Genomic DNA, 27,301 nt, shown 5'->3' on the forward strand with positions numbered 1-27,301 from the left:
GACCAAATTGCTATAGAATAGAGTAAAACACACAGGATGGATTAGAATGGGATTAGAAGCATTTCCCATTTCCTCTTCTCTCCTCCCCAAAGGGTCTGACAAGCTCTTCCCACACCGAAATGGGACAACCCTCTCCAGAGGATTTGCATTTTAAAGGGAGGTAAGCAGTTTGAAAGGAAGTATCCCCAGTGGAGACTGGCAGGCACCTAATAGAGGGTGAGAAGCCAGCAAGAGGCTGGGGTGGAGAGGTCCTAAGGACTTGTGAAGCTGCCCTGTGCTTTGAGCCTGTGCATAAGGCTGTTTGTTCCTGATTAATTCCTTCCTCTGCCAGGCCCACTTCCCTCTGCCCTTTCTGTCTGGCTCCTCTATTTTCTTGCTTTCTTTTCAGGATTCCGAGTTGCTAGGCAACTCCAGTCTGGAGCTGAGGTTCTCACTGTGGCAAGCAGCTACCACGCAGGGACAGGAAGTCTGATGGAGCCCTTGATTACAGGTGTCTGTGCAGAAAAGAAGACAACGGCAGCAACCTTTCCTCATCCCCTTGTTGCCTCCCAGAGACAGAGGGAGTGAACGATCTGGGAGCAGAGCGTTGCTTAGGCCATTTGCCATTTCCCCTTCCTGTTCTGCTCTCTCTTCGCACCAGCAGAACCTCCTTCCATGAAGCTCCCAGAATCCTTGCTCTGGCCTTCTACTGCCCCCACGCACACCCACACAGGCCCTTAACCCCTCACGTGCAGCTGCCCTCAGCTGCTCTCCGCTGCTCTCCAGTTTAGGGGCATCACACCTCCATGGCTTAACCTCAGCAAAGTGTCAGCAGGCCTTTGCAGGGGTAGGGAATGCAGGACCCCGCAGTACCTACAGCCGGAGAGGCATGCGCTATCCCTGGCACGTTTCCCGTGTGCGCAGGTGGCCCAGGGAAGGGGTGACTGCTCGCCGTTGCCCCGAGCTTGTCTCTGGGCCCCGGAAGGGCAGTGGGAATGCCACCCTGAGCAGAGGTGAGACTCACAGGGCATCCCCAAGCGCACTCTAGGCTTCAGTTGTGCACACGTACACATTTACTGAGCCTGTACCGTGTGCCAAGTGCTGGGGATTCCGCAAGCAAGAAAACATTCGGAGTCTCTGACTTCACAGAGCTAAAATTCACACGGGAGGAGGCGGTCGGCACGTAACAGACAACTAGAGAATGACGCGAGTTGAGATGGCGTTTTTGACAGCTCCCTTCCAGAGGAAACTGTATTGTTCAGCGTTGGAGGGCCTGGGTTCCCTCCAGCAGTCCCCACCCTTCCATGAGAGCCAAGGCCCTGGAGCACCTGAAAAAGTGGCTGGCCTCCCGGGACCCCCACTGTGCGGCAGCTTCGGAGGTAGGAGTGTGATTGGCTCTGATCTGACGAAACCAGCCTCCTTATTGAAAGTTGTGGTTGTCAGTCTAATGGCGCCCTAGAAAGCTTGTGATCTAGACCTGGCCAATCAGAGCACAAGGATTAGTTAAAGCAGGGCACATGATCTTAGGATGGCCAATCAGAGGCCAGCCTTGCACTTTGGAAAGAAGGAGCTCTCCTTAGGCTGGGAGGGGCCAAGCCGCTGGCCCGTGAGCCTGGGACAGCTCTGGACTGTGCTTGCTGTCCTTGAGGAGAATACAGCCAGCCCACGGCAAATCAGAGCCAGGCAGGTAAGAGAGACGGCTGGGCCTGAGGCCAGAGCGCCTTCCGACCTTTGGGTTTCACAAGCCAATACATTCTTTAAAAATTTAAAAAATGTAATACTAAGCTAGCTTGCATGGGTTTTCACTACTTGGTGCAGTATGTTTCTCTATCCATATATCTTAATCACTTTTCCCTTCCTCTGGATCCCAGGTTTCCAAGGCTAGCCTCCAGAGTGAGGAGTCAGAGCTTAGACTAAGCATTCCTTAGTCAGAGCCCTGTTTCAGGCCAGGGACCACCTTCTTCCCTTTTCTTTTTGTTAAAACACACCTGTTCTGTGTTCCGTCTCTTTAGCGCCCTCCCCTCTGCCAGTGATCATTTGATTAAGTTACATCAGGGTATTGATGGCTACGAATTGCTCCCGATATCAGTGATCCTGTGTGGTCTTTTTACATTTGGACCATAGTCTTTCATGCCATAATCCATGGAACTGGATACCTAATAGTGGAAGTGATGCAGGTGGGGGGCAGGGAAGTGCTGGGTAGATGGGCGGGGTCCCTGGAGAGGGTGCCACCCTCGAGCTCCTGCCCATGGACCTAAGTGAGGATAGGAACTCCTGAGTTTTTTTCGGCCAAATGTTGCATTTTCCAAGACCACTCTGGCCCGCCATGGCCCCCATCCTGTGGCTGGAAAAACCCCGAGACCCTAGCGGGCACGCACACAAGTAGCTGAACGTCGAGAGGAACACACCAGCAAAAGAACACACCAGGAGACATTGGCAGGCCATGGACTGTGGAACGATGCGGATGCCAAGGGGAACTCGGTGGGAGGAGAGACCGGCCGCTGGGCGTCCCGACTCGCAGGGAAGACCACCTTCCCACTCCATTCCCCTTCTGGCCTCCCCATCCACCTCTCTGAGAGCTACCTCCACTCTATAAAACCTTGCATCCATCTTCCAAGCCCATGTGTGATCTGATTTTTCCAGTACACTAAGGAAAGAACCTGGGATACAGAAAGCCCTCTATCCTCACGATAAGGCAGAGGGTCTAATTGAGCTGATTAACACAAATAGCCTGCAGATGGCAAAACTGAAAAAGCGCACTGTAACACACCCACTGGGTGTAAACCCTCAACCCTAGATGCTGCCATGGGGTCAGAGCCCAAAAACGCTCCCCACGACCTGCCCTCTGCCTGCTCCCCCTAGGGGTTTGAGCAATAGGGCACTGAAGAAGTGAGCCACACCCCTCTCTCATGTCCTGTGAGGGGGATAAGGGAACTCCTGTTTCAGAAGTTCATGCACTGAGGCAGGCTGCTGAAGGGATGGTTTTATAGATGCTCCTCCTCCTAGTCCCTCTGAAGTTTGTTGGCTGGGTGTTCAGTTACTCTGCCTGTGTCCATGGCTGTGGGCCAACTCTCCTGGCTCACAGTGGAATGCCTGGGCCTCTACCAGAGGTCGTGTCCTTCTCATAGAAGGCAGACGAAGTATCTGAAAGGAGAGCTTTTGGAAACGGGCATCCAATAAGTCTGAGTCCTGGAGTGGCCTTGACTAGTCAGTGATCTTGCAGGGCCTCACTCTTCTCATTTATAAAATGGAGGTGTTTGATGAGCTGACTCCTCTGTCCTCTTCCAGCACAGATGTCCTGGGTGGGATATCTGTGTCTCTGAGTAACCTGTGGGCCTTGTGTGTTTTAGGGTGAAAGTGTCCTCATGGGAGAGTGTGAGGCACATTTGAATGGCTACTTTTTATAGTCCACTCACATTTCACAATCCATTCATAATGTTCATGCTCCCTTTGACTAGTTTCAGGCTTGTTTAGTGACTTACATTTATTATACACAGGCCAGTGGGTGGGAAGTGTGAGGAGCTGAGCTCCGACAGTTAGAACATCTGGTTTCCAGCCCCAAAGTGGCCATTTTGCAGATAGCTAAGACCTTGAAAGAGATGCTATATACTACTCTGGATCTGTTTTCTCACCTGTAAAATGGGAATGAAATCACTTTTCTTTGCTCACAAATTTGGTTGTGACTTAGAAAACACACTAAATGAAAATGCAATGAAGAGGTAGACTGTTTAAAAATGTGAGGGGAGCTTTCTGCTTTTGGCTTGGAGGATGCCAAGGTGTAACTTTTTTCAGTCATCCCGTATCCAGGTTCATGTGATGCTGGCCACATCCACCATTCTGCCCATGTTTGACCCCGACAAGATTATAGGCCTGTACCTGAGGTGCACCAGTGGGGAAGTTGGTGCCACGTCTGACCTTGACCTCCTGGATCTATCTGTTTTCAAAAACAGTTGGTGATAATATCACCCAAAGCAACCAGTGAATAGAATGGTCTTACTATTACAGAGGAACTGACCATTCAGAACAGACAGGCCAAATTGAGGTGGTACTTTTTGCCTCTGTCCTGATCATCAAAGTCCCCAAGGAACCAGTCAGAGACAGAAAGAAGCAGAAAAACATTAAGCACAGTGACAGTATCACTTTTGATGACATTGTCAAGATTGCCCAACAGATGCAGCACCAGTCTTTAATTAGAGAACTCTGGAACCATAATGTAGCTTTGGAGTACTGCACAGTTTGTGGGCTGTAATGTTGATGGCCACCACCTTCATGATATCATAGATGACATCAACAGTGATGCAGTGGAATGCCCAGCTAGTTTAGACCTATAAAGGAAAATATTTCCGTAGGATCATTTGACAACCAGGAAAGAAAAATACCAGGAGAAAGTGTCTAATTTTGGAAATGCACTTGGGAAAATAGTATTAGTCTTCTGCCATACCCAAGGAAGCAGATGGTGCCAAACTCTTTCTCTGACAATGGGAGGTGAGATGGGGACTCAGAGAGGAGAGGATATCAGCTTAGCCTTACACAGTAATTCTCAGGACTGAGGTGCCGTCTGCTGGCAGAGCAGGAGGCCTTCCCCTTGGAGCCATGTTGGCTTGCCCTCCCCCTCATTTCCAGGTTGGAGATTTGAGTTAGAGATGAGGCAAATGCTTAGGCAAGGAAAAATGTTTTACCAGCTTGCTCCGCAGGGAAAGAGTCCGTGATATGATATGAAGCTGAAAATAGAGTGCCTCAGGAAAGAAACTACCAACCGATGACTATCTCCTGGTGGAGGTGTGGGGGCCTCCTCCAGGAAAATTGGGGTTGAAATGAGAACGCAACAGTATTACCTTGTCGTTGATACTCTGAATGCAGATGCTCTGGGCTGGGATTTGGAATCCCTGTCACGAGAAAGGGGTCCCGCTGGAAATGCTTGTTTAGCAATGCTTTCCTGCTGGGGTCTGTGGAACATCCTGACACAGTCCAGGGCTTGAACAAGGGCCAAGGATTTATCCAGAAACAGCAAGCCTTGTACAAAAGATGATCCTGGATTTAGAATAGATGAAAGGTACTTTGAGGGAGTTCAAAGAACGGGCACATGCTCCCCGATGGCTGCTTGCTGGATATTTTGAGAGGCGACTTGGGCACACTTTACCTCCCTACCTCTCCCAGGGGTCTTTTCCAACACAGTTTCTCTCCATTAGTATATTCCAGAGCTCTCGAGCTTGAAGAGCTTGAAAGTCTTAATATGTAGATTTCTGTAGCTGTGGGAACAGGCCTTTCCCAGTTGGGGTTTGTGAAGGCCATTCTGATGATGTTCGTGGTGATGATTAATTGGCAGTAATCACGGAGATAGTGAAAGTAATGAGGCCCACCTGTTTAGGTGTTGGGAAAGATGAGGTAGGTGGGCACATGGTCAGGGTGGGGATAGTGATGGTGATGGCAGTAGCAGGTAGCTCAATCTTAGAAATTTGTTGAGAAACCCAGGGAACTAATCTTAACATAAACTTCACTTTTTTGTCTGGCAAAATAAATTCTTGGCAGAAAAAATAATCTACCTCTGGGAAGGGGGAAAGCAAAAATACCTTTTGCTTGTGGTCAGTCCTGTCAAAGCAAATAAAGTATATCAAGCACCCTATCATTGGCTTTCTAGGGGGACATCTAGTGATCCTAGAGAAGTTACATGGAGATACAAACTCAAGCTGATATGAGTGGCCACAAAACAAATTAGCAACCTCTAAAATGTCAGATTAATACAAAAAGGTGCCAATGTTCCTCATTTCCATGCTTTGAACAGTGTCTAGAGAGGAGGAATGAGAAAGTCAATCATCAAACTCTTTTTCAGGATCTGACACAATCCCGCTGTCTTTGAAGAGCGTTCATGTAAGGCTGTGCTTGGAATAGGTCCTTCTACTTCCCTATTTCCTCCCGTGAGTCATGACATTCTTGCCTTTCTGAGTCACTGGGTCCAACTGGTGAGATGACAGCATTAAGGCAAAGGAAATTTGATGTCTAGATGACTCTTGTGCATGACATTAATGGCACCCCAACGGCCCAGGATAAGTTGAGGGTCTCTGAGGCCTCATAAATGAGGGGAGCAACACTAGTTCCTGGTAATCCCAATTTTGCTAATTACCAAAGTCAGTAAGAAATAAAAAATAAAATAAAAGATGAACCAAATTTAATCAGTTCCCATCAAGTAAAATTTTGGTGCAATTGTAAAACATGGAAGCTTGTAAGACATAAGAAACTTGATTTTGGAATTTCTAGATTTCCCTTCTTTTAATTTTCTCTTTTCTGTGGGTATCCTCACCCATGAGCCCCTGCCTCAGTTGTGCCCAATTACTGCCTCCAGTCCAGGGACAAACTCCCATGAACACATTCAAGCAACGTTGACATCAGGCAAAATAACAAAGAGTGCTGCTGCTGATTCTGTTGCACTGTTACTGTGTGCTCCCTCCCCAGGGGATTTTCTTAACAAAAAGCCTGCAGAGGAAAATGCTTAACCCATGACTGGATCTGGCATGGTGGGTTAGTATAGAAAAGACCCTTTGCTCTTCAAACCACACCACATAGTTGGCGCCATGCATTAGGGCTATAGTAATAATGGCTTACTGAGAGGCCTATTTGCTCTTTGGGGCTGCAGTTCTGTAGTGGGCATCCCTATTTACCAAGGGTAGGAAGATATCAGTATCCTATTACCATATTGGTTACCAAAGCAGGCCCACCTTTTCCTAGGGAGTGGCTTCTTCCTGAGAAGAGGACAAACCAGAGAAGTCAGTTTCTTCACTTGTCCTTTTGTTGTATGCAGTCTTCTTTTTTTAGTAAGTAAAATTTTTCTGCATGCTGAGTAGTTAGGGGTAAAATTGAAAGGAATTACACAGAAGGAAATATAAAGTTCATAGATGTATAAAAATTTTTTTTCTGGTTCTCTTAGGTGAGGAAGTTACTAAGAAGACTTTTTGACATGTACAAGTCTGGATCTAAGGAATAAAGTGAAGGTTAGAACTCTCATTCATTCATTCATTTGTATAATAAATATACATGGATTATTTTTTGTAAAGCTAAGGGATTGAGGACTGAAAGTGGTCCAGAGGGGGGATCTTTGAGGCAGCAAAGATAAAAAGGTGGTGTGAATAAGTTCCAGTTATTAATTGCCATGTAACAAATCACCTCAAAACTTATTGACTTAAGATACAGCAATTCTTTTATTGTTATTATCTGTCAAAGGTCAGGCACTTGACTAAGCTCAGCTAGGCAGTTCTTAAACAGGGTCTATTATGTGTGCAGGCAGATGGTGGGTTTGGAGTCAGCTTAATACCTTTCTCACTTGCATGTTGGTGTTTTTTGCTGGCTGTTTATTGGGACTTCAGCTGGGGTCTTAGCCAGAACACCTACAAGTGGACTTTCCATGTGGTCTGGGTTTCCTCACAATGTGGCAGCTGGGTTCCAAAAAAGAGCACCTCCAAGAGAACTGGGTGGAAGCACTATCCTTTTTTTACATCCTGGCCTCAGAATTTACATAGCATCACTTTTGCCATAGGCACTGGCCCACTGAAATGCAAGGATAGAGACCATAAGCCCTGCCTGTTCATAGGAGGAGTGTCCATGTCAGCAGTAAGAAGAGTATGTGGGATGGGAGAACTTGTTGCAGCCGTCTTGGAAAATACAACCTGCCATGGGTGAGGTAGATCCAGATATTAGTGGGAGGAATTAATACTTTCAAACCCAGAATAATTAGACAGCAGTACAAAGAGGCATCTGATCAAATGGGTGATTGTATAACATGGATAATATTGGCTAAGAGAGTGTGAAGGATGAGTAGTTCAGTAAGGTCTGTGGTAGCCAGGGCAGACTTGACAGAGGAAGTCTGATTTTGAAGCCTGGTAAAGTCCATTTGGTTATGTGTAATTTACGTTCATCTCTTCTGAGAAAATAAGTGATAATAAACAAAATTATAATTTTTGGTAATTCTTTCATACTGAGACAGCTACTTAACATTGTCATGCATATCCTACCCCAGTTTTTCCCCTCTGGAAATATATAGAGAATTGCCAATTTTGAATACTACCTAACATTTTATTTATAATATTTTGCAAATAGTTCCCTTAACTCCTAAATATTCTTCTAAAATATAATATTGAATGGTTGCACAGCATTCTATCATGCTAATATACCATTAATATTTACGTTTCAATATCTTACTACTGGAAATTTAAGATGTTCCTTTGTATTCTATTGCAAAGAACACTGTGATGAAAGTCTTTATGCAGAAATCTTGGTGCTTATTGATGAATAGTCTTTTAAGATTAATTTTTAAAGTTAGAATTACGGGTAAAAAGCTATACACATTTTAGAAACCTTGTATTATCTTGTCATTGTGGCTTGTAGGGGCAGGTTGTGCTCACTGCTCTCCCTGCCAGGGTGAATCCATGTTTATTTGCAGATTTGACAATACCAATTGTTAATGGCCACAAAAGAAGCTTTTCTATTTGAGAGACCAAAGTGAGACTTTGGTCTTTACTGTGATTTTGTCTAATTATTAGAAGGGTAGCATTTTCCTGTATATTTCTTTATCATCTAGGCTTCTTTTTCTGTGATTTGCTAGTTTAAGTCCAGTGCTTATTTTTCCTATTGGTTATTTTTCTCCTATTGATTAATAACAATGCTTTATAAATTATTAATCTTTTATTTAGCATATATGGCTCAAATATTTTTCCCCTTGATTTGGTCTTTTATTTTTCAGCTTTGTTTATAGTGTATTTTCAAATGTAGAGACTTCTCTTAGCATTTGTGTGGTCAAATCTAGTAATCTTTTTATTTGTATATTTTTCTTTTGCTTGTATTCATGAAAGGTCTTAGCCATAATAATAAGATAATTTTACTTTGTTTTTCCTTTGTGTTTACGTGCATGCATGTGTGAGTGCACACACACACACACATACACATACACCATGCAATTCTTGAATCAATCTGGACTGTATGTTAAAATGTGTTCTGAGTAGGGTCTCCTACAGGCTATTTTCCAAGTATCTACCCAGATAGGATTTAGGTTGGTAGGGGGAGAGGTGAGCATCCTGTAACCTGCACACACATTCAGCATGAGGTGAACCTGGCTGAAGTAAAGGGTCACTTGTTGGGGCTGGAAGTGTCAGGGCTGCAGGACAACTGCATTCGAATTCTGGAGGGCCTGGCTTGCCAGGCAGAGCAAGGTGCCTCATTGGCACTGAGGACCATTTTAGGACTGAGAGTAGGAAAATGATTTTTCCTTCTCCTTGATATCTCTGTAGGGCTTGCCAGGAGCCATACTCTGTAAATATACATAATATTTCATTTAATTCTCACCCGTGCCTACAAGGCAGCTGCTATTATCCTCATTTTATAGCTGAGATGATTGAGGCTTAGTACGTAGTATGGCTGGAACTGAGTCCAGATCTGGCCATGTTCAAAGCTCTGTGTTCAACCACTATGCATATTCGTTTCTCAATATGATCAAACAAGAGTTTGAGAAAGTTAATCCAAAACATTGTACAGGTTAGAGGAAGGAGGGGAGTGCCTGGGGTCAGGGAGTTTCTTAAATGCTGGAGTTTCTTAAATGCTGGTGAGGGTTGAACTAAGGTGATGGTCGGGAGTGAACAATGATGAGGAGAAAGGACTGGGAGAGGCAAGGATCAGGCAATGGCTGGGAAGGTGAGGGGTGCTTACCTGGCTCAGTGTTCCTTCATTATTGTCTCTCGTTCTAAATATTTGATGTCCCTCTCAAGTCTTGCCTGTGGTTTTCATCAGCTGATCTTAGCAGCTGATCTTTGGATAAACAGGATTTTCCAAGAGCCAGAACTTCTTGTGTGTGAATTGAGAACAATACAGTTTTCCCCTCATCTATCCAGATCCTTGAAGGAAGACACTGTGATTAAGGCAATTTTTTGTCAGGGGATGGAGCTGTATCTTCATTTATCAATAAACATTGTATGGTGTATGGTGGGCATATGTATTGCACCATGGGCTATGAAGGACCCAAAGACACATCAAAACAGAGTCCTTCCCACACAGAGGTGAAAGTTGAGCAAGGAAATAACCTGCAGATGCATAAATATTATAAAAAATGGAAAATGTCAAATCCCCCCAAAGAGGCATAGTTAATAGGTTAGGGGAGGTCAGAGAAGAGAGAACTGTTCTTGTTGGGAGGGCCAGGCACAGATGGAATCATGAACTAATAACTAGTTTCTAAGTCAGGATCGTGCTGGGCTTGCTGTAAGGAACAGATAAGAATCCTGTGTAATGAGAACTTTCATTCTTTGTTTGCAAGCCCTGCGACCTGCCCTCCTACAGGCACGGGTGACTCCCTTGGCATTTGTCCCTCCTTTCCCCAGCCCGAGGTGGTTTTCTCTTCAATCACAACCGTGTCTTGCTGTAATTACAGCAATAGAGCAAGCTTGGTTGTTTTCTTTCTTTATACATTTAAAATGTTCTAAGGAAGAGGACAAAAGCAGACGAAAAAGAAATAAACTGCAGCTCAGTGCACAGAACATGCATCTTTATCAAAAGAATTACTGAATGGATGGTGCTTTTATTCTTCACCCAGGCACGAACTGAAGTCCTAACTCTATTTCACAGTCTTCCCTAATAACTCAAGTTGCACAGGTCGTCCACAGCCCTCATGTTTATGACCCCAATTTGGTCTTGTGGTTCGTGGTAGCTGAACAGTTATAAATAGGCTTTGGTCTGCAAGAGCACCCTACAAAATGTCTTTGAGACCCTTTTGCCCCACCAGACAGGCCCGTTAAGAGGGATAGCAGGGCCCTGGATGCTTAGGAGCTCCTGGGTTTGAGTCGCAGCCCTGTGAGTTCCTACTTATCAATTCCAAGCTGTGTGACCTTTGGAGAAGTTACTGAATTTTTCTAACTGCCAGTTCATTAATCTGTGAAAAGGGGATAAAAAATAGCACTCACTTACCAGGGATGCTATGAGGATTACATGGGGTTATGGAGCAAGCATTTAATATATAAGTGGGATTAATGCAGAATGAGGACAAGGGATGAATAAGAATCCTATATAATGAGACAGGTTCATAAGCCCTGGTTGGATGCGACCAGTGAATTTCATTGAGCTTTACCAGTGCAGGACCATTTCCCTTTGGGTTAGAAGTCACCATTCCACAGTTGCTTCATCAGAATGTTAGGAATGGTCTTTCCTATCTTGTTACAGGATGAATAGATCCTGATTAATATGTCCTTTGCATTACCATTTGATATCTCCTTTGAGGTTTTGAAAAGTGCCTCAGGTTTGGGAACTGTAAGTCTCAAACTGTGCAGACTGGTGAATGTTCCCCTTTTACCTGTATGTAGACCAATAAAGCACATGGCTCACTGCATTGTATCTGCCAGTTTTACTTGTCTGTATCCCTTACTAGACTGTGAGCTCCATGAGGAGGAAATGGGTCCATTTTATGTACCACTGCATTTCCGGGACATAGCATAGAACCTGGCCATGGTAGACATTGGCTGAATATTTGTTGAATGGATGGTATGATGATTGATCTCTGCCCATGGATTGATGCCAAACACCTTCTTGGGCTCTCTCTCTCTCTCTCTTTTCTTAACATACCTAAACATCACCGCAACCTGATGAATTAGGTCTTCTCATTTCCAATTTATTAATATAGAACAGAGATTTAGAAAGTTTAACCAACTTATCCAAGGTGAATGAATTACCTGCTCTTTTTCTCCACTCATTGTGTCCTTTCATCCTTAAATACTCCAACTCTCATTTGGTTTATGGCACTTTTTAACCATGTGACACCAGACAAGGTATAAACTCTTATGAAGAATCACGTTTGCATTGCATTATGAAGAATCACGTTACATTGAGAACGGTCTCACTGTCTTGGGAATGTTTTAATATTTTCTGGATATTCACAATCCTGAAAAATAAGTGACTCATCATGATACTGTTTTGATGAAGCCTGAAAATGGCTTGTCTATTTTTAACGTTGAGTGGCAGTAACTAATAATATGAGGTTCTCTTGTCCTACTCTGAGAGCAGAGAGAAGTAAAAGGTCATGAGGGTTAAGGAGTATCTGTAAGGAAAAAAGGGAGGGTGGCACTCTGACAGCACCCAGGATAGAAATTGTCCAATCATCCCAAGCACCTTGCCCGAAGCTGGATGCCCCAAGCCACATCAAGGTCTACTTTCTTGGAGCCTTGATGACAGTTGTCACCAGCACTTTCTTCGTGATTGTTCTCAGCTTCCTTCAGGCACGTCTCTCCAGCTATACTCCGTGTTTTCTCCTTTTCTGCTACATTTCTGTTTACATAGTTCAGATATTATCTCAGCATTTCCAGCAACTATCAAGTTACAGGCACAATGGGGTACTCAACTTTTTAGTTTTAATTTTTTGAAAGTATGAATGAATAAATAAGTGTATCTGGAGAGGAATTCAGAAGATGTCTAAGCAATGTGTGCTACAGAAGAGCAAAGAAGGCAGAAAGGGGGTTGGTGGTGTTACCTAATGGTTAGTGCTCAGGCTATGGGGTCAGGCCCGAGCTACACCCTGATTTCACTGCTTGTCAGATGTGATATCCTGGGTAGATTACTTCCCTTTGAGAAGCCTCATTTTCCTTTCCTTTAAAATTGGAGATAGGGGAATATCTCTATTACTTAACTATTGCTGTGCAACAAACCACACCAAAGCTCAATGGCTTAAAACAACCACTACTTTTACTGCTTTTGTGGCTGGGGATTGGTGAGGGCATCTGATCTGGGCTGGGTTTTGCTGGGGTGGCTTTGCTCCATGGGTCGTTCATCTTTCTCCAACAGCAGCAGCCCAGTTAGGGTTTGTTCTTCTCAAGGGAGTGGCAGAAGTGCAAGAAGGCAGGAGGAAACATGCAAAGCCTCTTAAGTCCTGGATTTGGAACTGGAAGCTATCATTTCCACTCATTTATCATTGGCCACAACAAGTCACATGGCCACACTCAAAGTCAAGGGGAGAGGAAGTCTACCCTGCTCACCATAAGTACACTTCAAGGGTATGGATGCTGCAGGTGGGATAGGGGTAAAATATTGGATTGATTAATGCGTTTTACCACATTGCCTTACTGAACTATTAGAAAAAATAAGAGACATAGTTCTTGTTGAAAGTTTAGCATGGCATCTAGTATATTGTGAGCACTTTCATCTGGTTGGTAGATTGTACACCTTGTAAGCAATCCATAAATTATAGCTACCGTAGCTGTTGTTATAACCACTATTGTCAGAAATGTTGACACTTGTTATCCCAAAGAGCAGGACTCACAGAGTTGTTAGCTGGGAGGAGTGGGTGAAATGGGCTATGTTTGGGTATAGTGTGTACTGAGCACTCATGTGCCAAGCACCACCCTAGGTATTTGGCATGTATTTGAGAATAAAACAAAGATTCTTGTTTGTTTGGAGCCTATATTTCAGCAAGGGAAGATACACACGAAAAAACATAGGGCTGGGAATGGTGGCTCACGCCTGTAATGCCAGCACTTTGGGAGGCCGAGGTGGGCAAATCACGAGGTTAGGAGATTGAGACCATTCTGGCTAACATGGTGAAACCCCGTCTCTACTAAAAGTACAAAAAGTTGGCTGAGTGTGGTGGCACGTACCTGTAGTCCCAACTACTTGGGAGGCTGAGGCAGGAGAATTGCTTGAACCTGGGAGGTGGAGGTTACAGTGAGCCGAGATCATGCCACTGCACTCCAGCCTGGGTGACAGAGCAAGACTCTGTCTCAAAACAAAAAAAAACCCATGGAAATAAGTAAGTGATAGAGTATGCCGATGTATGCTAGGAAAGAAATGCAGAGGAAAGTAAGGGGATTGGGCATACTGGCTATGGGGCAGGTGCAGGATTACATTGAATTATCAGGTGGGCCTCCTTAGAAAGTGAGAGCAGAGGCATGAAAGGAGGTGATGAGGTGAGCCAAGAAGGCACTGGGGGAAAGAACATTCTAACCAGGAGAAGTCCAGAACAAAGGCCCTAAGGTAGGGGTGCAGAATGTGTTTGAGGCACAGAAGGGAGGATACTGTTACTGAAGGTGATGAGTGAGGGGGAGAGTAATAGGAGTTGAGGTAAAAGAGGTCACAGGGAGGGAGGGTCTTATAAGCTGTTGTGAGGGCTTCAGTTTGCTCTGGGTGGAAGGGGAGCCACTGGAAGGTTTTAAACTGACACATGACATGATTCTTAAATCAAAGGACAAGAAACTTACATTTCAAAACATCCCTGTGGCGTCCGCATTAAGAACACTCCAAGGAGGGAAGGGAGACTGAGTAATCCAGGAAGGACGTAAGTGTTTACTAGACTTGCGGGGGTGATAGCAAAGGTGGTAAGTGTCACGGATTTTGATGTTTTGAAGATAGAGCCAATAGAATCTACTGGCAGATTAGCTATGGAGTATGACAGAAAAAGAGGAGTCATGGATGACTCCAAGGTTTTTGGCTGAGTGGCTGAGATGAGAAAGGTTATGAGTGGAGTAGGATTGGGTTGGGGAAAAATGAGGGGCTCAATTTTGGACATGTGGAGTTTGAGAGGGCTCTTAGACACTCAAGTGGAGATCATCATATAGGCACTTGGACATACATATCTCTGATTCAGGGGCAAAGTCCAGGCCGGAGAGATGAATTCAGCATTCATGATCCTGAAATAGCATTCAAAGTGTATGATACTAGTCATATCAGCAAGGAGGTGAGTGTTGATAGAAAATAGGACCAAGGAACTGTCCAGAGCACTGGACATTTACAGTGTGTGGAGCCCTGGGTGTTGGCCAGTGTTGTCAAATGCTGCTGGTAGGTCGAGTGCCATGAGGATTGGGAAATGGCAGGTGGATACAATAATGTGGAGGTCCCTAGGGATTAGGTAAGAACAGCTCTGGTTGAGAGGTGTGGGTGAAAGTGGATGGGAGTGGGTTTAAGAGAGAAAAGGAGGAGAGGAATTTGAGAGGTGAGAAATACCCTGCTCAGAAGCACGTTAGGTGCAGTGGCACAGGGAGGAGTGGGGGTCTCCAGTGTCTGTGGCTTCCCACTCAAGGATCTTTTTAAAAAATCTTTACTGAACTGGCATCCAAATCCCTTCCTATGGCCTTCCCCTGCTCTCTACGTTCTGAATGCTGAATGCATTTTCTGCATCTCCCCCATGTGTGTTGTGACATTTCTGAGGCCGAGGACTGGGCTTCTCCTATGCTTTAGTGCACTAAGCACTTGTCTAGAGCAGGGCAGCAGGTGGGTTAACACTTGGCAGTACACAGATGGGGGATGATGGGGTAAGCTAGGAGCAAAGCCTACAAACAGAAAGACATTTCAGCCCCATCTTTAAGTCAGCTGGAACAAGGCCAAAGTGGGTCTGATGGGGAGATTTAATCCCAACCTTCTGTATCAAATGTGTAGTATGGAGGCTGGAATCCAATCACCCTAGTCTACTGATGCATTTAGATTTATAAAAAGTGAGTTTCGGCCAGTCTTCTCTCCTTTACCTACTCAGTCCATGCCTGGAGCTGGGTGCTGTACGCCCCGGGAGGTGTTGCGCTCTCCCTTGCTGCAGACAGTCTACTAGAGGCTGGTAGTTACCAGTCAGGGATGCTGCTGATGGGCCTCCTACATTGCTGTCAGTTTTCTCTGAGGACCATGTTGGTTTTCTGTGGTGCAGCAGCCCTGCCTGGATGAGAGAGTGACGACTTCCTACGCTTACACATCCCCACCTCCTCATCCCTTAGTCCCACCTACACTCTTAGCCTGTTACCCTGCTGCTTACCTATCCCGAGTCTGCAGCTGACTCCTGAATTCCAGGCTACATTCACCCATTGCCTCAGTTCAGGCCCGTGACACAGGTGAGGGTTACAGGGAAAAGCATCAGTCACAAAACAGACTGAGGCTATTTTTGGCCACTTCCGTGCAGAGGAAGATATCTGTTCTAACGATCCTAGGTGCCACATGAATGAGATGCCACCAGGGGGTGCTTGTTTCTGGGTCCCTGAGATGAGTCGCCTGTCTCTCCCAGCATCATCCTTAAATGCTGATTGGTGCCCACATTCCCACCATCATAAGAACATAAGACTTTGATCATCCTTAAAATGTACATACCCAAGAAAGAAATTGAGATTTCTGTTTTATTATTAGATATCCCTCCTGAGCGAGACTAAATATAAGTCAGTATCCTGAGGGTGGTACTATAGAGGGGAGGGATCCTGAAATGTGTATGGTCCCACTATATGAGAGAAGAAACAAGAGAAAAATAAGAAGCCAGAAAGTAGTGATTGGGGTACCCTGTAAAGAAATGTTTTCATCTCTACCGTCCTGTGGAGGGTGAGTTCTGTGCACCTGTTGCTCTACTACTCTTCAACCCTCGTCACACAGAGACTCCAAAAAGGCCTTCAGACTCCAAATGACACCCTCATCAATAAGCTTGCATTGCAAATCCACATTTTGACAACACATTTCCCAAATTTAGTCCCCTAATCCACTCCCAGAATATATTATGCTTTGCACCCAACAGATGGATTAAAAGCTTAAATCTTCTGCTTGTTAGGAAACCAACCAGAAACCAAAAATACAAACACATACACCCCTGCAGGTGTGAGTGCAATGGTGGGGGTGAGGAGAGAAGTGTGGGTGTATGTAAGGACCCAAGAGTGTTCACTTGGAGGAGGAGAGAACCACAGTAGAGAATGTGGAGAGGCCAGGGCATCCTCTGGGCTTTGAATGGGGTGAGGGGCAACCAGCTGCTTCCTTAATTCTTCTCAGATCCCTTGATTTAGGCCTTTATGTATCAAGTGTGTGTGTAGGTCTGAAGCACAGGAGAATATCCCCGTGAATATCATGCCACAACATGCCATGTCATGAGCAACAACCAGGTGAATATCATGTGAACTCCCACACAGCAGCCGTGGGTGGGAGTTCTCATGATATTCACCTGGATGTTGCTTATGACATTCTGGCCATGTATTAGGTGTGTATGTAGGTCTGAAGCACAGAATCCCTAGTGTGGGGGCTGCCAGGGTACTCAGTCAGGCTCTCTCCTACATAGAGTGGGCTTGCCTCTTGAGGAGACAGAGGCTTGAGCTGGGGAAGTGAACCTGGAGCCCTCCCTAGCACCAGATTTGGAACCAGATATCTACCTCCAGTCCAGGGCTCACTCCTCTCTTTTGGAGCCTTGGGGGCTTTGAGGATTCCCTGCTCTTCATTTCTTAGGGTTCCACGCTTTCATCATGTCAGTGACCATGTCTCATCTCCCCTCTGTGCATAAAATTTGTTGAAATCTCTATAATTGGAGGTTGTTATTTTGAAGGTGGTGGGGGTGGGGACAAATGGGAAGAGGGGATGCCAGGGGCACTTCTGGAGAATACAAGGGAACCCCCCAGGATCTGGGCTCATCAGGGGAAGTAGAGAAGATCTCTGGGTGTCTCTGGGAAATTTTAGAATCTCTTCCCCATTGTCTTGCTTTCTCATCATTGAAAAATTGCTCAGAATGCAATAAAAACAAGGTGTTCTAATTAAACAGATTTGTTTACATGTTGTGGCATGAAAAACTAATTCAATCTGATATACTGTACATTCCTGCTGTACTTTTTTTCCTTCCCTTTATATAAAACTGCCCATTTTTAAACAGTATTGTACTTAAGCATCTTAAAGAGTACCCTTGATTAACAGAAAGGAAGCAATTTTCTACTCCCTACAGCTTTCAAAGGATTGTGTCAATAGGGAGAGAAAGAGAGCACTTGTGGGTGGGAGTTCTTGTGATATTCACCTGGACATTTCTTATGATGGTTCTGGCCATTTAATGTGTGCTGTACCACCAGACTGGACCCTTAGGTGGATTTTGTGCCATGACTGAAACACAGAGGCCCAGAGTGCTGGGAGAATCTAAGGCTGGAGCAGACGTGGGGTCTTGTTCTGAGAAAGAGTAGAGGCTGTCATCACAGATTCTCCCAGGAGGGCAGTGGTCCCAGCATCCTTGTGGAGTCCTGGGAGAGAATCCACAGAGAGAAATGGGTGTGGAGAGATTGACAGGCATGATCATAATCATGATGGTTTTCATCACAAAAACAACGTTGTGTGGGAATGATTTCAGTTGTTGTATAATAGAAATTCTTTTTTTTTTTTTTTTTTTTTGAGACAGAGTTTCGCTCTTGTCACCTAGGCTGTAATACAATGGCATGATCTTGGTTCACTGCAACCTCCACCTCCTGGGTTCAAGCGATTCTCCTGCCTCAGCCTCCCGAGTAGCTGGGATTACAAGCATGTGCCACCAAGCCCAGCTAATTTTTGTATTTTTAGTAGAGACAGAGTTTGACCCATTGGCCAGGCTGGTCTCGAACTCCTGACCTCAGGTGATCCACCTGCCTTGGCCTCCCAAAGTGCTGGGATTACAGGCCTGAGCCATTGCATCGGGCCAGAAATTCTATCGATTAAAATTGTCCAAGAGTGGATGAAGATGACCTTATCTGGGGATGTTGGAGTAAAAGCCAGCCTACCATAATTCCAGAATTCTCTGGAAGGAATCTTTGTGTGCGGTAGGAAGTCTGGCTAGTTTATCATCACTTTTAGATTTTCAGAGCTGGAAGTAACCCTACAGCTTCTGGAGAGCAGGGACTCTCCCTAATCTCCAGATCCCCTGTGCCTTGTGCAGTACTGGGGCAGGAGGTGTTGATATTTGTGATGTGAATTGGGAGAGTTAGCAATGCTGTCTCCTCAATGTTCTGGACACCAGCCTTGCTTATTCTGACGTCCTGTCTTCATTCACACTGTTCCCTTCACTTGGGAACCTTTCTCCATCCACTCATCCTGTTGAAACATAGCCTACCCTTTGAGCCACCTCAGATTCACCACTCCCCTGACGTCTGCTCTCTCTGCATTCATTCTCCACTTATGACCAGTTCTGTGTTGTTTAGCCTGCCCTTTGATGATTCTCCTTGGTGATTGCCTTTTGACACAGTCCTGTCCCTCAGCTGGAGTGTGTCCTCTTCTTGGGTCTTTCAGCAGTACCCTGTGTTGTTCTGGGGAGACACAGGTGGTCAGTAAGGACTTCCCCACTGATGAGTAGGTATTTGAGAATTCTTTCTTTCCCACTTCCACCTCTCCTTTCCTATTTTTTTTTCCAATTCATTCTTTGTTCATTCCATGAGTATTTAATGGTATCAGCCTAAGGTCCCATGGTGACCAACATGTCCACGTTGTTACATTGCTACTAGAGAGCACCAGCCCTGAGGGTTAATATGGGGTTTGGAGAGAGGAAGCATTTGGATCTGGGATACGGCAGCAGCCCATCAGCTTGGCCAGCCTCTGCTAGGGTTTGGAGACCTTGCTTTTTTACTTAGCTCCTCCCTTGCTCTTTTCTGCCCTGCTGCACTCTCCACATCCAGAGGCCCTCCCCCTAAGTAATCCTAATAGAAATGTCTTGGACTGGTGCTTGAGATAAGGGCAGGGAGAAAAGCCTGGAATTAGACTCTCTTTGAAGGAAATGTGTATCTCCTGGACCTCACTGGGCTATAACTGAAGAATGGGACAGAGATTTCAAAACTGAAGGCCAGGAAGAAGAAAATGTATGAAAGACACCAAACATATTCTCCCAGTTCACCTACAACACTCCTCTCTGCATGTAGATCTGGAGAGGCTTTCCTTTTTGGCATCCCTGATTCTCATGCCCATGTATTTAATGATGGGATTGATGTATTTCTTTAAAAATCATTCATTGAGGTTCTACTAAGTGCTGAAAATTTAACCTGTAATTCAAGAAATGAATGTTTGGCCCAACTTCAAATCCCACTCTTCTCCTACCAAGCCCATTCAGTCTACCTCAGCCAGGTTTCTCACCAACCACCATCTTCCATTGGTCTCACTCACACCTTTATCCTGCCTTCAAACACTGGCTCCTGATGTGATGCTTTCCATCCCTGTCTACTCAGATCCCATCTATAATTCAGAGTCCCCCATGCCTCATATCTCCCATGGCTCTCCAGATCCACTCCCCTGCCCTCTGCCCTCTAACCTGCAGGATGTCCTGTATGAATTATGTCAATGGGCGTGTGAGCCTCTTGGCTTCTGGCTGCTTGGGCCAATAAGGAGGGACTTCAGTTGGGATAAAGTATTTCCCCTCTTCATTCCCTGCTGTGGGATCACCTCCATCTGCCACCGTAAGGTCCCTGCCTCCTCTGTGGTCTGTCCTACATGAGGCCCTCTCCCTTTCTGAGTCAGTAGCTTCTCCCTCTACTTCTCCCTTCAGCCTGAGGCTGGCCACAACTCCACTGCTACTGTCCCTGTGTTCCTGCACTAGTTCTTCTGCTTCCTCTTCACCCTGCCTGCCCCATGGTAATAAACTCTCTGTAAAGAAGCTCTCCTAATTTGAATGTCTTATTCTTTCCTGGAGAGTCCCTGACATATGGCTCCCCATATCTATCCCCCATTTTGTTTTGGAACTTATGTAAATCTTAACTTTGGCACACAATCTGGTAATGTTTTCTGAATTAATTTAAAAAATAATTTTAATGCTTATATATCCCATGCCTCTCCTGCTAGATTATGACCTCTTCAGCAGAAGGCCTGGGTAATTTTTTTATTCCTATCTTGTATCTCTTCTAGAACTTGATAGAAAGTAGGTGCTCAAACAAGTACCTGTTTATGGACTGATGAACCATTACATTAGCAAGGTCAGGGCGGAGGGGCATGGGCTTAGAGTTCAAGTTCAAATGATAGGGTTCAAAAGTGGCCTTCTTTTTCAGGGGACTGTGCCACCTTAACAAAATCATTGCTCTTTCTAAATCTCAAATTCTTTCTCTCAAAATTGGCGTAATATAAGCTACTGCATGGCTCCATATTTCATTTTAATTTTGTAAAAAGTGTGGTTGTGGTAGTGGCTTTGTGAGGCCTTAATAAAATCTGATTTAAGAAAGCTTACTCTATTTTATATATATTGAATCTGAAGATAGAATTTGAGGTCCAATATTGAAAATTTATAAGTCAATTAAAAATCTAAAAATGAGTACAGTTTTGTGCCTTATAAGACGTTTCAGTCAATGATGGACCGCATATGTGATGGTGGTCCTATAAGAGTATAATGGAGCTGAAAATTTCATTTAAAAATAATTTTAATACTTATATTTCTCTTGCTTCTCCTGCTAGGTCATGACTTCTTGAAAAGGTTTGGATGATTTTTTTTTTATCTTGTCACAGGGACATGCATTACTCATGTATTTGTGGTGATGCTGGTATAAAGAAACCCACTGTGCTGCCAATTGTATAAAAGTCTAGCACATGCAGTTTTGTATAGAATGTAATACTTGATAACAATAAATGACTATATTACCTGTTTATATATTCACTACACTATGCTTTTTATTGTTTTCTTAGAGTGTGCTCCTTCTACTTATTAAAAAAAGTTAACTGTAAAACAGTCTCAGGCAGGTCCTTCAGGAGGTATTTGAGAAGAAGGCATTGTTGTCATAGGAGATGACAACTCCATGTGTGTTACTGCCCCTGAAGACCTCCCAGTAGGACAAGATGTGGAGGGGGAAGACAGTGATATTGATGATCCTGACCCTGTGTAGGCCTAGGCGAATGTATGTGTTTGTGTCTTAGTTTTTAACAAAAAAGTTTAAAAAGTAAAAGAAAAAAATTTTATAATAGAAAAGAGCTTATGGAATAGGGATATAAAGAAAGAAAATATTTTTTACAGGTGTATAATGTGCTTGTGTTTTGAGCTAAGTGTTATTATAAGAGTAAAAAGTTAAAAGTTTCTCAAGAAAAAAGTCATAGAAAGCTATGGTTAATATATTATTGAAGAAAATTTTAAAAAATTAGTGTAGCCTAAGTGTACTGAATATATAAAATCTACCAGTAGAGTCCAGTAATGGTCTAGGCCCTCACATTAATTCACCACTCACTCACTGACTCACCCAGGGGAATTTCCAGTCCTCCAAGCTTCATTCATGCTAAGTGCCCTATACATATGTACCTTTTAAAAATCTTTTATACTATATTTTTACTGCACAGTTCCCATGTTTAGATGCACAAATACTTAACATTGTGCTACAGTTGCCTACAGTATTCAGTATAGTAACATGCTGCATAGGTCTGTAGCTTAGGAGCAATGGGCTACCCCATATAGCCTAGGAGTGTAGTAGACTGTACCATCTAGGTTTGTGTAAATATACCCTATGGTGCTTGCACAATGACAAAATCATCTAAGGAGACATTTCAAAGAACATATTCCTGTCATTGACACACTACTGTGTATCCTACTAGTGCTAATAGATGTCATTTACAGAGTATTATGTTTAAAAGTTTTGAAAGTGTTTTCTCATTTAATTTTACAACAGACACCAATAACCCTCTTTTACAGAGGAAGAAATTAGTCTTAAAGGTTAAGGAAATTGCTGGAATTCACAGAGTCCAGAAGTGACACTTAGGGTGTGGGCTCTAGATTGGTGCTCTTGCCCCTGGCCATGTGATTTCCTCAGTGGGGCACAGTCAGAACCAGGATGTCTCCAGGAAGACACCTCCCCTGGGTTATGCATACTTGCTTATCCTGTGTTATCTCTGGGAGAGAGGTTTCCCAACTGGGATTTTCTTTCAGAGCTCTCAGGGCTAAGAGGTGTGAACAGCTGAGAGGAAGAGGGAGAAATATTTTTTTCGTTTGTTACAGCCTCATTCCTCCAACTGAAATTTTAGTGTTGTTTCAAGCCATGAAAAAAAACTTCAGTAAAATCTTGGTGGTGGAGACAGCGAGGGGAAGATCAAGCTGGTGATATACATACATGGTGGAAGTGACTATCCAACCTGGTAGAAGGTTAGGGATTTTGAAAAGAGGCTCATCAAAGTACTTAGCCCACATGGTAAGGATGTCAGAAATTTTATAACAGGAGTTTCATTTATTAGTAACAGATTTTGACTCTGACAAAATGCATTTGTTGGGGGCAGGCTACAACAGCCTAATGTTTTGAGCTATTGTCATCATTTGTCCACCTTAATGGTCATGGGTCCCAGCATCTTTGGTTGGCACCATTGAGGCCAGGAAATCCCAAAGCCAGAATAGATCACAAGGCAAAACTTTATTTAGGCAAGAATTTGTTGTTGGTAGGTTGGCCGGTGTAGATCAAAGTTCCAGGGATTGGTCAGACTCTGGACAAATTTATCTGAGCTCAGAGTGACACCTTTCTAGGTCCCAAGCAAAATCAAGCACCAGCAGAGCTCAATCACCAACCTCCATGGATTCAGAGGTGAAGCAGGGATAGGTAAGTATGAGCTTAAAAGTGGAGACCAGGGTCCAGGACTCACACCAGAGAGATGGAAGTCTAAATAGGGTACTCAGGACAGAGTCTCACAACAATATGGCAAACTCTCTTCAGGACAGGCACTGTCTACACTGCCCTGCCCTCTCCCCAGCGTTTTAGACCTGTCTTATGGATGCTGATACACAGGAGCTGGGCAGGGTCACAGCTACTCTGAGACATGCTCACAAACTGAACCCCATTCTCACAGGCCAGAAAATCAGAATGAAGGAGCAAACCTGTTTGGGGTTCTCCAAGAGGGAAGAAGAAAGGATAAGATGGGCAAACTCATGAACATCACACAGTGGTCCACACTATCCAACTGCTGGTGTGGCACAGTGACCAAGCTTTTAATTCTGTCATTAGAACACTCACATTAAAATCTTACCAGTTAGTTCTGGTTGTCTGTTGCCCAGAACCATGAGAAATGATGGTTCTGTAGATCAGCTAGGCTTAGCCGGGTGGTTCCTGAGTGGGGTCTTTCCTTCGGTTATAGTGACTGTAATTGATTGATGTTGGAGTCAACTGAAAGCTCTACTGGGCTTGTGTCCAGTATGGAGTCCTTACTCACATGTCTGATATCTCAGTGAGGATGGCTAGAATAACTAGGACTGTTCAGGCATCTTTCTTTTCCCACACAGCCTCTGCATGGGGCTAGCTTGGGCTTCCTCATAGAATGTCAGTCTCACCATAGCTTGGCTTCTTACATAATAGCGGGATTCCCTCAGAACAAGTATTCACATATCTATATCTATATCTATATCTATATCTATATCTATCTATATGTAAATATATATATATTTTATTATACTTTAAGTTCTAGGGTACATGTACACAATGTGCAGGTTTGTTACATAGGTATACATGTGCCATGTTGGTTTGCTGCACCCATTAACTCATCATTTATATTAGGTATTTCTCCTAATGCTATCCCTCCCCCTGCCCCCTACCCCGTGACAGGCCCCGGTGTGTGATGTTCCCCATCCTGTGTCCAAGTGTCTCATTGTTCAGTTCCCACCTATGAGGGAGAATATGTGGTGTTGGTTTTCTGTCCTTGTGATAGTTTGCTCAGAATGATGGTTTCCAGCTTCATCCATGTCCCTGCAAAGGACATGAACTCATCCTTTTTTATGGCTGCATAGTATTCCATGGTGTATATGTGCCACATTTTCTTAATCCAGTGTATCATTGATGGACATTTGGTTTGGTTCCAAGTCTTTGCTATTGTAAAAATAGTGCCGCAATAAACATACGTGTGCATGTGTCTTTATAGTAGCATGATTTATAATCCTTTGGGTATATACCCAGTAATGGGATGGCTGGGTCAAATGGTATTTCTAGTTCTAGATCCTTGAGGAATTGCCACACCATCTTCCACAATGGTTGAACTAGTTTACACTCCCACCAACAGTGTAAAAGCATTCCTATTTCTCCACAACCTCTCCAGCATCTGTTGTTTCCTGATTTTTTAATGATCGCCATTCTAACTGGTGCGAGATGGTATCTCATTGTGGTTTTGATTTGCATTTCTTTGATGACCAGTGATGATGAGCATTTTTTCATGTGTCTGTTGGCTGCATAAATGTCTTCTTTTGAGAAGTGTCTCTGTTCATCTCCTTTGCCCACTTTTTGATGGGGTTGTTTGTTTTTTTCTTGTAAGTTTGTTTAAGTTCTTTGTAGATTCTGGATATTAGCCCTTTGTCATATGGGTAGATTGCAAAAATTTTCTCCCATTCTGTAGGTTGCCTGCCCTCAGAACCAGTATTCTAAGAGGTGTAGGCAAAGCTGTAAGGCTTCTTAGGATCTAGCCACAAAAGTCACAGCACCCCTTCTGCAGTACACTCTCTCTCTCTCTTTTTTTTTTTTTTTGAGACAAAGTCTCACTCTGTCACCCAGCAGGCTGGAGTGCAGTGGCACAATCTCAGCTCACTGCAACCTCTGCTTCCTGGGTTCAAGCGATTCTCTGGCCTCAGCCTCCTAAGTAGCTGGGACTACAGGCACGCAACACTATGCCCAGCCAATTTTTGTATTTTTAGTAGAGACAGAGTTTCACCATGTTGTCCAGGCTGGTCTCAAACTCCTGACCTCAAGTGATCCACCCGCCTCGGCCTCCCAAAGTGCTGGTATTACAGGTGTAAGCCACCGTGCCTGGCCCCCTTCTGCAGTACTCTTATTGGTTAAAAGCAAGCCATAGGATCAGCCCAGATTTAAGAGGAGATTTAAGAGGCAATGTCCACATAGTGGTGTAAATACTAGGAGGTATGTATGGTTCATTGTGAGGCTACCTCACATTGTGTCAGCTGTGTGAATGTAGACAAGGCCTAGAACACTCAGTGCCTCCATTTTTTCGTGTGCAGAATGGGCAATGAAGTTACAAGGGCTGTTTCTGAGTGTTGTTTACTTATTAACATATACATGTCAAGGATTTCCCTCAAGGCCTAGCACAGCTAGGGGTTTGTACTAGTCCATTCTCATGCTGCTATGGAGAAGTACCCAATACTGGGTAATTTATAAAGAAAAGAGGTTTAATTGACTCACAATTCTGCGTAGCTGGGGAGGCCTCAGGAAATGTACAATCATTGTTGAAGGGGAAGTAAAACACATCATTCTTCACATGGCAGAAGGAGAGAGAAGTGCAGAGTGGAGGGGGGAAAAGCCCCTTATGAAACCATCAGCTCTTGTGAGACGTTACTCACTACCATGAAAACAGGATAGTGGAACCAGCCTTATGATCTAATCACCCCACATGAGGTCCCTCTCCCAACATGTGGGGATTACAATTTGGATTACAATTTAAGATGAGATTTTGGGTGGGAACATAGCCAAACCATATCAGGGTTCAACCACAGTTGGCACTTGTTAGTTACACATTACCTTCATCTCACACTTGGATTTCTCCTAGTATTTAATGTGTACATATGTTATCTTCCCTGCCATGCTGAAAGCTCCTTGAGGTCAATAATTATCCTATACTTCTCTCTTTAAATTTATTTCAGTTGTCCAAAAGAAATGCCTGCTGAAAGAAACAGAAGGAAAAAGAGATGAAGGAGCTGGGGACAATGCAAACAAGCCTGGACACCTTTATAATTTTCTTTGGGCTCGGCATGGCATCCAAGCTCCTGTAGATCTGACCTTTGCCTTTTCTAGAAAAAACTAATAAGTTATCCTAGATTGTATGGTGGGCGTTATTAATCTAGTTAATAGATTGCACTGTTTTTATGAGGGCTTTGGCCCATTAATTGTTTCCATGCAAATGGATGCCGTTAATTACAAATTAATCTTATCTTTTTGTTAAGGCAGGGCCATCAGGACCTCCACTTGGCAATGCTTGCTGGCACTTGATATGAATCAATGCGTACACTTGAAAGTAATAAAACTGCATTTATTTAAAGATAGTTAATAAATCAGATCTTCATTAATGCAGATAGGCCAGACCCCCTACTTGTCTAATTTAATGAGGTTCTAATTCATTACTGTGATTCATGTGTCCCCCTGGGGATGATGGCCAGCAGGGCAGGGCACATAGTAGGCAGTTAATAAATCCTGTGTTTTCTGAGTTTTCCGGCAGTGGGGAGGTGCTCCACTAGTCTTTCTCCCCATCATAAATGTCATTTAGATCTTCACCAGCCTTAATGCCATTTCCCAGGTAGTCATACAGGACCCTAAAGAGGAAACACAACTTTCCAGCAAAGGCTGTTGCTTTTATGCCCTATCTATGTTAGAAATTCAAGGGTTCCCAATTGAGAAAAGAAGGAGGGTGGCATCAGGAACACTGTTTGAGCCAGAGTGTTGGCTTGGTTAGCTGGTCATTGGACTCAGTGGCTGAGGCAGTCAGATGGGAACTGTCTGCCTGCCCTCGTCCATCCACCTGAGCATAATGAATGAACCAGTAAGCAATGGAATCCCAGTTTCTTCTTGGGACACATTAACGATTCATGTCTCAGTGAGACTACTAAATTGTTCCACAGTCTCTTTTCTCAGACAGATTTCTTTTACACGAAAGCTAGTTCCTCCTTATTATATTTATTTCCAGTCTAGGACTGGGCCTCAACTCATGTACTTCT

At 44.1% G+C, this 27,301-nt stretch overlaps 1 long non-coding RNA gene across 2 annotated transcripts; it reads left to right on the forward strand.

Annotated features, from left to right (window-relative positions):
* Positions 1-412: 412 nt before the first annotated feature.
* LOC129018923 (uncharacterized) lies at positions 413-26,661 on the forward strand. 2 transcript variants are annotated; one of them, XR_008495456.2, is made up of 3 exons: positions 413-1,666; positions 6,902-6,965; positions 26,234-26,661. It is a non-coding gene; the product is annotated as an uncharacterized LOC129018923 (long non-coding RNA). The 2 variants fall into 2 exon arrangements; XR_008495457.2 differs by having other exon boundaries at positions 425-1,358.
* Positions 26,662-27,301: the final 640 nt, after the last annotated feature.

The sequence above is a fragment of the Pongo pygmaeus genome, chromosome 17 (genome assembly GCF_028885625.2).
Source record: "Pongo pygmaeus isolate AG05252 chromosome 17, NHGRI_mPonPyg2-v2.0_pri, whole genome shotgun sequence".
Taxonomy (NCBI): Eukaryota; Metazoa; Chordata; class Mammalia; order Primates; family Hominidae; genus Pongo; species Pongo pygmaeus.